General features: G+C 47.4%; 1 non-coding gene across 1 annotated transcript; it reads left to right on the top strand.

The window, feature by feature from the left end:
* The first annotated feature begins 10264 nt into the window (after positions 1 to 10264).
* Positions 10265 to 10337, top strand: TRNAV-AAC. Its single transcript has one exon. It is a non-coding gene; the product is annotated as a tRNA-Val (tRNA).
* Positions 10338 to 15303: the final 4966 nt, after the last annotated feature.

Here is a 15303-nt window from a genome sequence, read left to right as displayed (position 1 = left end):
GGGGTCTAGTGCACTCAAGAGGCACCTCCCAAGGACTGTTTAAAAGCCAGGGCATTGCAGAGATCCTATGGATCCATGACAGTGCCAGAGGTTCAGCCTTATGGGGAAAAGATACAAAACAAGAAAAGGATCTAAATGCGTGTTTACCATCGCTCCCTCTCAGTCCTCATGGGAATCCCTGGTCCGTTCCAAAGTGTATTAAAACCTTCCTTAAAGACTTACCTCTTGGTTTTCAGGTCATGTCCATTTGTTAGAGGGTTTTCCCTTCACCCTCCCACTTCCCTGGTTCTTGTCACGCAGACAGCAAGCAGCAAATGACCAGAAGTCTGAAGCACAGATAATGCGATGTTTATTGGGGTTATTTCCAAGCAAGCATATTCCACTGCCCCAATGAACTTACACCTAGAAAAAATAATTATGCAGCAGACAGAAACAATTAGAGAACCAGACTGATTAACAAGGTTAAAGTGGTGGCCATAAAGATAAAACAGTACAGAAATGAGGGTTTCACAACCATTGATAAGTGATTTCTTGCCAGCCAGACTGGCTGTCAAACTAAGTTTTCTTTATCCATCTTAAGATCTGTATCTTTATCTGGTGGCGATGGGCGCTATCAGGACAGGATCATCTTCCTAACAGCCCAGTAGCACCTTATTTCCGTGTGACTGGTTTGGGATGTGAGGATGTGACCCTTCGCTTCCCAGCTTATGGCTGCCCCTGCTGCTTAGCCAAAGGCCTTAGCCTAAGAACAAGGCCTCAGCCTATCCTAGTGAGAGAAGGCCCTTACACAGGCAGACTGAGATTTTGATAATTAGGTAGTTACAGGGGTATAAAGACAAAGTGATAAAAATACACCTACGTTCTTAAACTATAGGCTTTACAGGCAGGCCTGAATATCTCTATTCTAACAGTGGGTTCTACCCCTTCCCCCCTTCTGTGTCTGTCCTGTCTATTTAGATCGGTGTCGGCAACCTTTCAGCAGTGCTGTGCTGAGTCTTCATTTATTCACTCTAATTTAAGGTTCCGTGTGCCAGTAACACATATTAATGTTTTTAGAAGGTCTCTTTCTATAAGTCTATAATATAGAACTAAACTATTGTTGTATGTAAAGTAAATAAGGTTTTTAAAATGTTTAAGAAGCTTAATTTAAAATGCAGAGCCCCCCCCGACCAGGGGCCAGGACCCAGGCAGTGTGAGTGCCACTGAAAATCAGCTCACTGCCGCAGGTTGCCTACCCCTGATTTAGACTGTAAATTCTTCAGGGCATGGGCCATCTACTATTCTCTGTTTGCACTTTGCCTAGCACAATGGGGACCCACTGTTAGTTGGTCCTTAGGCACTAAGGTAATGAATATGATTTGTTATAATAGTAACTCTCCTGCCACTTTGAGCCAAGGAAGATGGCCTTGGGATGCGTAACCTTATTTGGGGTGTGTTAGTAATGTTGATTTGATATATCAACTTAATTTAATTTGCATTGTAATTATTTAATTAATTAATAATACTTAATCATTTATATTAATTAAGATGGGTTTAGGCTCGCCAATTTGTTTGATCAGAAGATAAAAGTTCGTGTTTCGAATCGGGTTCCACAGAATTGATAAAGGGACCTTCGGGGGTATGACAGGAAGCTCACAGTGAGACAGATATAGTCATAACGACTTTTTATTAAACTCAATGAAATAGTAAGTAAATTGTAAAGCAGGTAGAATTACAGAGTTACAATTGTAATACTGTTATTCAGGAGATACATATGATGATACAATATTATGTGCTGCAAACTTTGGTTAATATTCACAGCCTGTTTTGATAAACTGGTGTTGGCCTCGCCTCTGGCGGTTCCGGTTTCACACCTCTTGCAGAGGAAACTAATGCAAAGAGCTGTCAAAGCAACTTTAGAATTTATTTTTTAGCTCAACTAAATAATCTGATACACAGACTAAAATAACATTTAGAGAGACCAAGCTTAGCAGAGTCCCTTTTGAACTTAAAGTTTGAAAAGAAAATAAGTGCGGCCTATTACTGGTTAATAGCCGTCGTAGAGGGATAGCATGAATACGTAGCTGAAGATGGTGAAGTGTAGAGAAGAAGGAGGAGGTCGAGGTGGGGGTGGGAATACCATAGTGAGGTAGGTTACCTCTTTTTATAGAAATAAATGCTGGAAATTCTTCCTCTTATGCCCAAATTTCAGTCTTCCCCCATAGAAATGTTAGGGTATGCTTACTCCATAGTCTAGTGTGTGTGTGCGTATGGATGACAGGTATCTGCGCACTTGAGGGGTACTTGTTAAGTCTGTGAGTGCAATTTTGAAAAATCCCCTTTGCCATTCTTCATTGTCTGTTGGTCTAGGTGAAGGGTCTTAGACCTAAGCGTAGGCACTTTATTTGGGTATAGGAAAAACAGCTCCTTTTCTGGGTAAAAGGGCACAGGATATAGCTATGCTAATTTTGCTTTAGCTTAAAATGCAGGTTTTTGGCCTGTAGGTTTCTTGCATTACAGCCAAACGTATTTTTAATATAAATTAATAAACCTATCACAATACTGTACTTATAAGAAAAGAGATATTGATGCAGGCAAGCAGATGAATCCTGAGGGCTACAGATGTTACTGCCTAAAATGAGATGGGGTTAAAACTATGGAATATTCTTTGTGACAAGTATCTCACAAATTCTACTGACCTCCCTTGTTTTCTTTGCCTGCAGTAGGGTTTCCAATTTCCAAACCTGATGTGATCTCGCAGCTGGAACGAGGGGAAGAGCCGTGGGTCCCGGACCTCCAGGGCTCTGAGAAAGAAGTGGTCCCGAGAGCTGCCTGCACAGGTGAGGAATTGGTTAAACAACTCAACAACTGCTTAGGAATGCAGGAAACATTTGGGATGCCCTACAAAGACCCTGTGAGCTCTTCAAATTCAGGATTGTTCCCTGCAGATGAGTGACATCTGCCATAATGATTCCACATGGCTTCCCTGCTATTCTGATTGACAACTGGCAGCAGGTCGCTCCCTGATCTCACTTTCCCCTGAGAGTTATGGTGCAATGAGGACCCAGAACTGATGCCTTCCTCTCTTTTCTGTGGAAGGGTTTGGGGAAAATCAGCTCCTGATAGGTTTGATCTCTCCCACATATATTTTGGTTTGTTCACCCTTTTTCCATTCCTCTCTCTGACATTTCCTTTTTCTCAGGCACAGGGAGTGACCTATGTCTGGATTCTCTCTGTCTCCCATTCGGCGATGGGATGGTGAGTGAGAACGAGGAGGAGAAACCCCAGCAGGAAGACACTGTGCAAGTAGATCCACATTGGCTGTTATCAGGAAAATCCAAAGGGAATGTTTCCAGGAGTTGTGCACTCCCAGAAAACACAAAAGCCTGTGAGACTCAGCAGAGGCCAGAGGGAAACTACAGTAGCCACTCAGACCTTATTCCACGCAACAGAATCAACTTGGAAGAGAGACGATACATGTGCCATGAGTGCGGGAAAAGCTTCAATCGGCGCTCAAACCTTATCAGACATGAGAGAATCCACACAGGGGAGACGCCCTACACGTGCGCTGAGTGCGGGAAAAGGTTCAATCGGCGCTCTACCCTTATTAGACATCAGAGAATCCACACAGGGGAGCTGCCCTACACATGCACTGAGTGCGGGAAAAGCTTTGGGCAGAGCTCTCACCTTATCACACATCAGAGAATCCACACCAGGGAGACGCCCTACACGTGCTCTGAGTGCGGGAAAAGCTTCAGTTACAGCTCAGTCCTGAGCACACACAGGAGAATCCACGCAGGGGAGACGCCCTACACGTGCTCTGAGTGTGGGAAAAGCTTCAGGCAGAGCTCTCACCTTATCAGACATGAGAGAATCCACACGGGGGAGACGCCCTACACGTGCTCTGAGTGCGGGAAAAGCTTCATTTCGAGCTCTCACCTTATCGCACATCGGAGAATCCACACAGGGGAGACGCCCTACACATGCTCTGAGTGCGGGAAAAGCTTCAATCAGAGCTCAAACCTTATTACACATCAGAAAATCCACATGAGAGAGAACCTTAGCAAATGCCTTGACTAGGGCTGGAGAAAGATTTTTTTTTTGTTAATCACATTTGCTAATTTCTTCACCGTGGTGTCTCAGCTCCACCAAATGAGTTGCCTGCTTCTGCCTTTTGCAGCTCACCCTTCTTTGGGGTCAGTCCTGTGATCTTTTCTATCAACTCCTTTCCTTTGAGTCGAAGGAGTGTGTGTCCCTCCAGCCAGGAATGTTCGTCAGCTCCAGGTGGGGGGAGAGAGGTTTGATTCCAACAAGCTACACTGAGGCTAAAACTACCTGTGCCTGACATCCACTAGGGCTGTACATGACATTGGCTGCTCAAGTTAATGATCTTGGTGTAACAAGACAATTATAGTTGTAGTGCAGATGCGCCCAGGTGCAGTGGTTGGCATTAGCTTCCCCCTTGACCTGACCTAAACTCCATCACTTTCCCTAGTCTAAACAAACCCTGAGCATCACGGTTATACTGTTCCCCCATTTCAAAGCCATTGTTAGTCAACGAGTTCACTCTTGGGGAAGAAGTTGTTTCACTCCCAGTTGCTGTGATGTTGGTTCAGGTTTTGCTGCAGAGCAGATATTTTTACTATCATTTTTCTCACTTAAAATATATTGAACTATAACAAAGAGCAGGAACAGGGCAGGGATAAGGGAAAATGTCATTTCACCCTCTGGAACAACAGAAGAAGATGGGGTAAATCAGAGGGATTCCCTTATTCCCCATCACCATCCCAATCCCCCTGTTGTGCAGTTGGTTAGGTCAGTATTTTTTCTAAAGGGCTGGGAAGAGGATTCCCTCGTAAATAACTTGTAACTAAACAAAGTGCCCATGCATTGGGCTCCCAAAGCCGTTGTGGCCCAGGCCCTGCAGGAAGTGGCTCCTGAAGAGATCTCCTTCCTCATTAGCTGCATGTTGCCTATTATTTGGGAAATACAATCCCTATCTAGGTAGAGATGGGAAACATGGAAGTGACTTTTCTCTTCAGCTCACCCCTGGGAGATGCTGCAAATGTGTAGAAAATGAAATCCTTGTTGAATGTGATATAGCTGCAGAAAGATACCTGTTTTTAATAGAGACCTGACATTTGTTGTCTTACAGGGATTCTAAGTCGCACCTGAATTTAGTCCCTAATTTAAATCTGTGCCACCAGATTAAAGAAATAAAAAGGCATAGTTGGGGGAGTTGTACCTCACTGTCGCTACTGATCTGTTGTGTGGTTGGTGAAGAATTCTACACCAGAGAAGTGTAAAATTACTCCAAGTAAGGTCAAAGATTTGACAAGAACTCAGGTAGAAATTGCAGGTACTAGTGGTTGATTTTTCACCTCAGAGATGGAAGCTGTGGTGACCTGTGGCCCAGGTAAACCATTTTTAGAATGCTGCTCCCTAGTTAAGTGGCATTGATCACACTCCTGAAGGACGCCATGATTAAATTGGGCACAACTGTCTTTTACCATTTGGATCCAAAGTTAGATGAAGCGCAGAGAGAAACAGCTGGTTCCTTCAGAGCCATTCCATGCCTACGGGTCCCAATCTGGCTGCCTTGTTGGACAAGAAGCACTTCCATGCTGGCCAAACAATGGTAGCCAATGAGGGAATGTATCAGATGCGAAGTTCAGACTGCAGGATACTTGAATGCTGAGTCCAGAGTGTGTGGTTTAGTCTAGGCCTGCACAACTCGTAAAGCGGCGAGGGCAATATTACTCCAAAGAAAACAGCTGAAAGATGAAATCCCCCCAGCCTCACTGAACACCACCCCCAGCGCGGTCGAGCCCCTCCCCGAAACAATCCCGCCCAAGCGCCACCTGCCCCGTGGAAACAAACCCTCCTTCCCCAGCACCGCCCTGCCAAAACGGTGGCATCGAACCTTGGTAATATGTTATAGCGGGCCTCTAAGGTAGTATAATTAAGGTAAAAGGAAAATGTCTTTTTGCTAGAAGTAGAATAAGATCTTCTCCCCACTTTGTAATCAGTCGCCCTGTGGAGTGAATGAGGTGGAAGGCAGCACCTCCAGACAGCTGCAATCCTTGGAGAGGGGCTGGGAGCCAGACCAGATCAGCAGAACAGGTCAGCCACTGACTCATAGCTCGTCTCCTCAGTCCCCTGCTGCCGGCTCACCAGCCCCTCCCACTTGCCTCCTCAGCCACCCCCTTCCGTGCTGCCGGCTCACCCACCCCTTCGCCACTGCCCGCTCATTTCCTCAGCCCCCCTCCCTCACCTGCTATTGTGTCATACAGGAGGCCTGTGATACGCAGGGGGTCAGATTAGATGCTCTAATGGTTTCTCCTGGCCATAAAGCCGACTCATTTCTGACAAACTGAGTGTAGCATTGGGAGCAGCGTCTGATGTTTCCCTGTCTAGCCGGCTTGCTGCCTCGAACGAACGCTCCTTGAGTGGGATGACCACAGGGAGTAGCTCAAACCTCCAAAGTGCCTGGCCAGGGGCAGGACATTGGCCCAGCAAGGGAGGGGTGTGGCAGTGACATCACAAAGGCCTTTGGCAGGACCTCAGACTATTGGTCCAAGGTGGAGGGGAGGTGGTGACCTCACAGAGAGATGCTGACATCAGCCAGGCAGGACAGGAGTGAGGGGCCAGGGAAACCTCAGAGCCCCCTGGGGCTTTGCTTCGGCAAGTCTCCTTCTCCAGGTCTCTCTTTGAGGACTGAGAGAGTATTCGGGTTCACGGACGTGAGCGCCAGGAGGAACCTCTTTCGAGTTTTCTCCTTCCCTTTTAGTGATTTTACTAGAAAACAGCCGTCCCTGTTTAGAAGGTAAGAGCCTCCTCGAGGTTTGAAACCTGTTCAGTCTGATCCGTCCCGTGACAACTCACTTCCCTTCTCTGTACCTCAGGCTCCTCCCCATCTGCCCAATGGGAACAGGAACAGTTCTCGAACTCTGGGCAGTTGTGAGCCTGAGTGAGATAAGGGGCGTTAAAGCCCTGTGAGAAGGAGAAAGGGAAGTTTCACAGTGTTTAGCAACAAGGAATTCTAAAGTTTGCTAAAATGTCTAGTCTGTGGAAACAAGAAATGGTCGGGGCCAAACTTTTTAACCACTGACTTTTCTAAAGCCCATTCAGGGATGTGAGTCTCTGACTTTTAGGTACCTGGGGTTTTTTGCCAGCAGGAGAGAAGAGGTTCCTGCCTCCATTTTTGTGGCCTTAACAAACCAGGTGTTGTGCCCCAGTTCTCGTCTTGAGATCCCTGAAAAAGAACATCTTCCCATCCATGAACAAGACAGGACCTATCTTTCAAAGGGGAACAAAGAGACCCCTGGGACTTACAGACTAGCCAGCCTCACTTCCATAGCTGGAGAGATACTGGAATATATTCTTAAACAATCAGTGTGTCAGCAGCACCTACAGGATAATTTGGTTCATAGGACGAGTGAGCATGGATTTGACAAGAACAAATCATCCCAAACCCAGCCTCTTTCCTTCTTTGGCAGGGTTCCGGGCCTAGTGGAGGTGGGTAAACAGTAGATGGGATCTATCTTGGGGTTACTAAGGCTTTTGGCACAGTCCCGCAGGACATTCTCACAAGCAAATGAGGAAAATGCGGTGTAGATGCAATCAGTGTCACGTGGGTGCAGAGCTGGTTGAAAGCCCAGACTCCAGGGGCCCTTCTCCATGGTTGGCTGCCCAACGGAGAGGGGGCACCTAGTGGGTCCGGCAGGGATCAGTCCGGAGTCCGGTACTATTCAATAGTTTCATGAATGATTTGGAAAATGGAGTGGAGAGCATGCTTCTAAAATGTGCAACTGACACCAAGCACTTTGGAGCTCAGGATTGGAATTCAAAACGCCCGTAACAAATTGGAGACTTGGTCTTCTTGAGCCAAACCCCATGGCTGGGCCCCTCTCTCTAGACTGGGCTGAAGTGAAACCCCAGAGCCAAACACTCCTCCTCCTGGGCAGTGCGCTCCGACCTTGAATGGTCAGATGCTGCTTAGCGCTGTCAGAGCAGCTTTGGCTGGGGGATTCTCCCAGCACTTTCCAATAGCGGGAAGGTACGAAATCCCCATTTGCCTGCTGTTGACGGAGCCCTAGAGGGGGGAGCAACTTGCCCAAAGTCCCACCGGAAAAGGAAAACAACCAGCAGTGGAACCAATAGGGGTGTCAGGATCTTGGAGGCGCTGTCACCCCCACACTAGGGCGGTGTTATGCACCCCCTGCTGCTGGCCGAGTTTCTCTGTCCCTTGGCAATAAGACAGAATAACCCTGGTTGGGATTCTAGACTATCTGCTACCCAAGATCCATAAACCTGGAAATCCTGGATGCCCCATCATCTCAGGCATTGGCACCCTGACAGCAGGATTGTCTGGCTATGTAGACGCTCCATCATCATTCCACACAAAGATGGACTACAAGCCGTCAGGAACAGTATCCCCGATAATGTCACAGCTGAACTTTGTGACTTTGTCCTCACCCATAACTATTTCACATTTGGGGACAATGTGTACCTTCAAGTCAGCGGCACTGCTATGGGTACTCGCATGGCCCCACAGTATGCCAACATTTTTATGGCTGACTTAGAACAACGCTTCCTCAGCTCTCGTCCCCTAATGCCCCTACTCTACTTGTGCTACACTGATGACATCTTCATCATCTGGTCCCATGGAAAAGAAAACCCTTGAGGAATTCCACCATGATTTCAACAATTTCCATCCCACCTACAATCTCTGCCTGGACCAGTCCACACAAGAGATCCACTTCCTGGACACTACTGTGCTAATAAGCGATGGTCACATAAACACCACCCTATACCGGAAACATACTGAACGCTATACTTACCTACATCTCCAGCTTTCACCCAGACCACATCACACAATCCATTGTCTACAGCCAAGCTCTAAGATACAACCGCATTTGCTCTAACCCCTCAGACAGAGACAAACACCTACAAGATCTCTATCAAGCGTTCTTACAACTACAGTACCCACCTGCTGAAGTGAAGAAGCAGATTGACAGAACCAGAAGAGTACCCAGAAGTCAGCTACTACAGGACAGGCCCAACAAAGAAAGTAACAGGACCCCACTAGCCGTCACCTTCAGCCCCCAACTAAAACCTCTCCAGTGCATCATCAAGGATCTACAACCCATCCTGAAGGACAATCCCTCACTCTCACAGATCTTGGGAGACAGGTCAGTCCTTGCTTACTGACAGCCACCCAACCTGAAGCAAATACTTATCAGCAACCACACAACAAAAACACTAACCCAGGAACCTATCCTTGCAACAAAGCCCATTGCCAACTCTGTCCCCATATCTGTTCAGGGGACACCATCATAGGACCTAATCACATCAGCCATGCCATCAGGGGCTCATTCACCTGCACGTCTACCAATGTGATATGTGCCATCATGTGCCAGCAATGCCTCTCTGCCATGTACATTGGCCAAACCAGAGAGTCTCTACATAAAAGAATAAATGGACACAAATCAGACATCAAGAATTATAACATTCAAACACAGCCAGAGAACACTTCAATCTCCCTGGTCACTCGATTACAGACCTAAAAGTCGCAATATTACAACAAAAAACCTTCAACAACAGCCTCCCACGAGAGATGCTGAATTGGAATTAATTTGCAAACTGGACACCATTAAATTAGGCTTGAATAAAGACTGGGAGTGGGTTGGTCATTACACAAAGTAAAACTATTTCCCCATGTTTATTTGTCCCCCTACTGTTACTCACACTTTCTTGTCAACTGTGGGAAATGGGCCATCCTGATTGTCACTACAGGTTTTTTTCTCCTGCTGATAATAGCTCACCTTAACTGCTCACTCTCATTATAGTGTGGATGGCAACACCCATTTTTTTCATGTTCTTTGTGTATATATATATCTTCCTGCTGTATTTTCCACTGTATGCATCTGATTAAGTGGATTTTAGCCCACGAAAGCTTATGCTCAAATAAGTTTGTTAGTCTCTAAGGTGCCACAAGTACTCCTCATTATTTTTGCAGATAAATTCATGGAGGTGAAGTCCATTAATGGCTATTAGCCAGGCTGGGTAAGGAATGGTGTCCCTAGCCTCTGTTTGTCAGAGGGTGGAGATGGATGGCAGGAGAGAGATCACTTGATCATTACCTGTTAGGTTCAGTCCCTCTGGGGCACCTGGCATTGGCCACTGTTGGCAGATAGGATATGGGGTTGGATGGACCTTTGGTCTGACCCAGTCTGGCCATTCTTCTGTTCTTATGAAGGGAGGGGCAAAGCCCTGTAACAGAGTTTCTGTAGTGTAGTGGTTATCACGTTTGCCTAACATACAAAAGGTCCCTGGTTCAAAACCAGGCAGAAACATAATGGCTTAATTTTTCCCAACTCCTAGTGGCCTGTCCCTGCTGTTGTAGGAGCAGCAGTGATTTCTATGCTCAATAGGTCTGTTATACTTCCCCCATTCCCATTTTTGTCTCCTCTCCCTCTCTGAATGCCTGTGAAGTGGCTTTCCCCCTCTCCCTCCCGCTCCCTCCTGCAATGCTTGTGGGATGAAGGAGCTGGTTGAACAGCTGGAAGATCAGAAGAGCTCCTAGATAGACAAGGTGTCTGGGACTCTAATTAGGCAGTGATCACACACCCAGAGCATGGACACTGGATGAGGTGGAGTGTGACCCACCAGATGCAGCCAAGTCATCTCCAGTCGCAGGCCATGAGGAGCAGGTCCTTAAAAGGGGAAGGGGCCCTGTGCTCAGGAGTCACTCACAAGCTTGTACCTCCAGTGAATGCCCTTCGCCCTGACCGCCTGGCCAGTGGTTCGCTGCATTGCAGTTCATTGTGCCTCAGGAAGACTTACCTTCATTGCACCGTCCATTGCGGCGCTGTGGGACACTTACCTTGCAGAATCCTGTGCCTGGCTCTTGTCTTCCCAGGGGTGGCTACTTGCAGCCCAGGAGAAGAAGGATGGTTCTGGTGAAAGGAAGACAAGCAAAGCACTGGGAGGAAATTTGGGTGTGGGCTCTGCACTGGGGGTGGGGGTGGGGTGCAGAAGGGGTGGTGCAGTTCCCAAAGTGACCGGTACACACAACCCTCTGGCAGCAGCTCCTACATGAGTGGGGCCAGGGGATCTCCATGTGCTGCTGTCTGCAGGCGCTGCCTCCAGAGCTCCCATTGGCTACAGTTCCTGGCCAATGGGAGCTGCAGAGTTGGTGCTCGGGGCAGGGGCAGCACGTGGAGACACTCCCCCCACCCCAGGGGATGCTGGGACATGCCAGCCACTTCTGGGAGCGGCACGGAGGGACGGAGGTAGAGTGGGCAGGGAGCCACCTTAGTGCTGCTGGCACATCTCTGCACATGCATTGGGGAGGGGAGCAGAGGGCCTCCATGCGCTGCCTGGGGTAGGGGCAGAGCACGGAGCTGCCTCCCCTCCCGGGTCTATTACAGGAGTGGGTGGGTGGGGTCTTTTGGCCTGCAAGGTGCAGCAGGTCGGACTAGATGATCACACTGGTCCCTTCTGACCTTAAAGGCTCTGAGTCTAAAAGGGAGAGGGAACTAAAGGAATTAAAAAAAAAAAAATGAACCAAGCATTGTAATACCAGGATGACTCCAACTGCTCATTATATAGTCCCACCCCTTTCTTCCTCCACTGGGTGTTTAATGACCTGTTGGGATTTGGGATACTGATTCTCTCATTCCATTGATAAATTGATACACCATGACTGAAATTAAACCAATTCCCAGTGGAGGAATCATCACATCATTGCATTGGCTGGGCATCAAACCCAGGTCAACTGCTTGGAAGGTAGCTATGCTCACCACTATACCACCGATGAATCTGGTGAAAGTCTCTGATTTTTCACACTTAGTGTCTGGTAAGCTTACTTTTCAGCATGAGGCGAATGTCTCTGTGGTCTCTGCCATTCATCGTGGGGAGTTTCCCCACTGATAACAGTTCTTGCTGGGTTGGGGATGGGAGAGAGAAGAGGGGTTTGCTCTGTTTCATTCCTCTCCATTTTCTGTTCCTCCCCATCCCTTCCAGGGTCCTCCCTTCCATTTCAGACTGTGCAGTGACACCCTCCCCGCACCCAGGACTCTTGAGCCTCTGGAGCAGCACAATCCCATGAGATCCTCAGTGACCAAGGGTCTTTTCCAACTTCCAGGAGACCCAGCTTGAGACTAAAGGAAGCTCTGTTCCTTCCTGGGGATCCTCTCTCCCTTCCTGGAGATCAAGAGCATGAAGCCTCTGCCTTGCCTCCTGGGTCTGAATTAATGTCCCATTTCCCACTATCTGCTCGAAAGAAACAAATGTTTCTAACCCAGGTGAGCGGCGTTAATTCAGCTGGAATCCTTCACCCACATTCCTTAGGAGATACAGACTCTCTGTTGTAGGAATGTTACACTTCTCAAGCGGCTGAAGTGGTTCCCACACTCAATCAGGAGACTCACTGATAAAGCGCCGACCAGGTGCATTCTACTGTAGTACACAGCGCATAAGGCACCAATCAGGGGAGGGGGCGAAGTAGTTGGATTATGTTAGCACATGCGCATAATAGCATGATTTATGTAACCACTTATAATAAATAGACGTGGACAGCCCCATTGGGGGCGGCTCCACGGCACTCCACCGGAACAGACTGACTGACTTGGCTTCATTCATTGCTACATCTGGTGACCCCGACGTGATACCCCCTGCTCACCGGCTGGAATAGCCTCCGATGCATCGACCCTCGCTGAATAGCCCCATTTCGTGAGTATGGGGGGGAACTTGTCAGCTCAGCAGAAGCTTCATGCAAAAAAGTTGCAAGATATCACACGACAGACTGGCAGGCCAGTTTCCCTGGGTCAGTTAGAAAAGCTATTAATTGAAATCAATCGCCAATGTCCTTGGTACCCGGATCACGGGTCACTGTCAGTAGAAGATTGGATAAAGATAGGGGCGACACTGCACGCAGAGCCTAGAGCTGCGGTGCAATGGCTCCTGCTTTGGCAGCGATGTACAGAGGCTCTGGATTCAATCAGAGTTGGAGCGTTATCCAGGGTTATCCTTCTCACCCCCGCGCCTTCGGCCCCCCCTCCTTACCCTCGGATCTTGCCTCCCAAGCCGCTTGAGGCGGTACCCGAATGCCATGATGCATGTCCGGGTACGGATGGCTCTTCACGGCCAAATTTTTGGCTGTCCCCTTTTCAGGCAATGATACACAGGGAGGAGATGGGAGAATTGAGCAGCGAGGGAGAATCAAGTAGCGAAGAGATAAGGGAGCTACTGGCTGCCTTCCCAGTGACACATCGCCCAGGCAACGTAGAGGGGGAGGTTGAGGTGGACATTACAGCCCTCCCCTATTCTGTTCTGCGAGAGGCGAGACGAGCAGTTACTGAGTCTGGATTGGAATCCACCGTTACCCGAGGCATGTTAGAAGAAATTAATCATCACAAGAAAGAAATACAGCGGCTGCAGAAAGAAATCGAACGCCATAAGAAGGCATTGGGAGGGGCCTACACTCCCGAGCAATTGTATGGAGCAGGACAGTTCGCCGTTATACGAGAGCAGGCAGATAATCCTGATGCCCAGTGGGAATTAATGAGGAAACTCGCTTATCGGTATCCCCCTTGAGGGACTGGCGGATACTGGAGCTGACGTTACAGTCCTCTCCGCTTGGCAGTGGCCGTCCACCTGGGACTAATCCAAAGTGCCAGCCATTTGGGGAGTGGGCGGACTGCAGGCTGCTCAACAAAGCACCCGATGGATTGCTCTTACTCCACGAGAAGGGGGAAAGGAGATTTTCCTTAAGCCCTATATCATGGATATTGCTGTATCCCTATGGGGAAGAGACTTGTTAAGTAAATTTGGATTGCATTTTACTGTTTATGATTGAGGCCAGTGCTGTTAGTGCCTGGCCAAGTTTTGCCGCTTGTGTTTGGGTGTAGTTACGCCCCCCTTTCTCTTGGCTGTCCGCCAAGTTTGAGCAGTTGAAGGTGTTTAACCCATTTTGTTCTTTTTGGATACCATTCATGATTGAGTTTATTGCCCTTTCCCTTGTATGGCTAACTAGTACCCCTGTGTGGGTGGAATAGTGGCCACTGCCCCAGGAGAAAGATTTTTGTATTGTATCACTTATGTGAGGAACAATACCAGGTGGGCCATGTGGAAAAATCCACTAGCCCCTGAAATTCGCCGGTTTTTGTTATCAAGTAAAAATTTGGTAAATGGCAAATGCTCCATGATTTTAGAGCGATTAATGTATGTATTTAATCCATGGGACCCCTGCAGTGTGGAACCCCAAATTCCAGTTTTATTTCATATGATTATTAGCTTATGATAATAGGTTTTAAAGATTGTTTTTTTAATGATTTTTTCTTGTTTTAAAGATAGGGAGCTTATTTTTCCCAGGGAGGTGGTGGTGGTTTTTATTTAATTTTTTGGATCCCTGCCCCCGGGCACGATGGGGCTAATCCTTTCTCGTTCCCATGCCGGAAAATATGGCATTTAGATAGTCCCCAGGGTAATAGATAGTGATTATGTGGGAAGAATTTATGTTCAGATTTGGGCTCATATGCCAAAATAGCAGCACCAAGGGGACTCATGGGCCCAGATGGTGATTCTTCCCTTCCCTTTTTGGTTAATATATTTTGCTATTGCCTGGCCGAGTCCTGCCGTTTTCATTGCAGCTTTTCTTGGCTGTTTGCCAAGTCCCCCTTCTTCTTGGCTGTTTGCCAAGCTCTCCCTTCTGCGAAGCGGTGTCCTTGACTGAGTCAGTGTTTTGGTTTTTGTTAGCTTTTTTCAGTTAACCCATTCTGTTCTTTTTGGATCCCATTGATAGTCATGCATTTTTTTATTAAAATGCTAAATTTTTAGTGAAGCATTTTATGATCCCTTTAATTCAGGCCCGATGTATTGTTTAAACCTGTAATTATTGTGCCAGTTTTTATTATAATTTTGAATTGGGTGTTAACCCCTGCGGCCTTTAATCTAATTAAATTTGGCAAATGGATGTCACACTTTATTCCCCTTTTTTTTCCTTGGAAATATTTACATGTTACCATTGATACCTACTTTCATTACATTTGGGCCACCCCCCAATGGGGCAAATAGGCCAAACATGTAATTAATTACATTTTTGCTGTGGTGGCCGTAATGGGCCGCCCCCCCCCCCGATAGATAAAAATTGATAATGGCCCCGCCTACATTTTTTACAGATTTGCAGGTTTCTGTGCGCAGTGGCAAATTAATCACGTTTTTGGTATTTTGTATAATTCCACAGGTCAAGCCATTGTGGAACGGATCTATCATACACTTACAGAGTCCCTGAAAAAGCAAAATAAAACAGTGGGGGAT

Source organism: Mauremys mutica, chromosome 26 (genome assembly GCF_020497125.1).
Source record: "Mauremys mutica isolate MM-2020 ecotype Southern chromosome 26, ASM2049712v1, whole genome shotgun sequence".
Classification (NCBI taxonomy): Eukaryota; Metazoa; Chordata; order Testudines; family Geoemydidae; genus Mauremys; species Mauremys mutica.
Note: the sequence above shows the minus strand (reverse complement) of the source record. Positions and strands in the feature narration are given on the sequence as shown.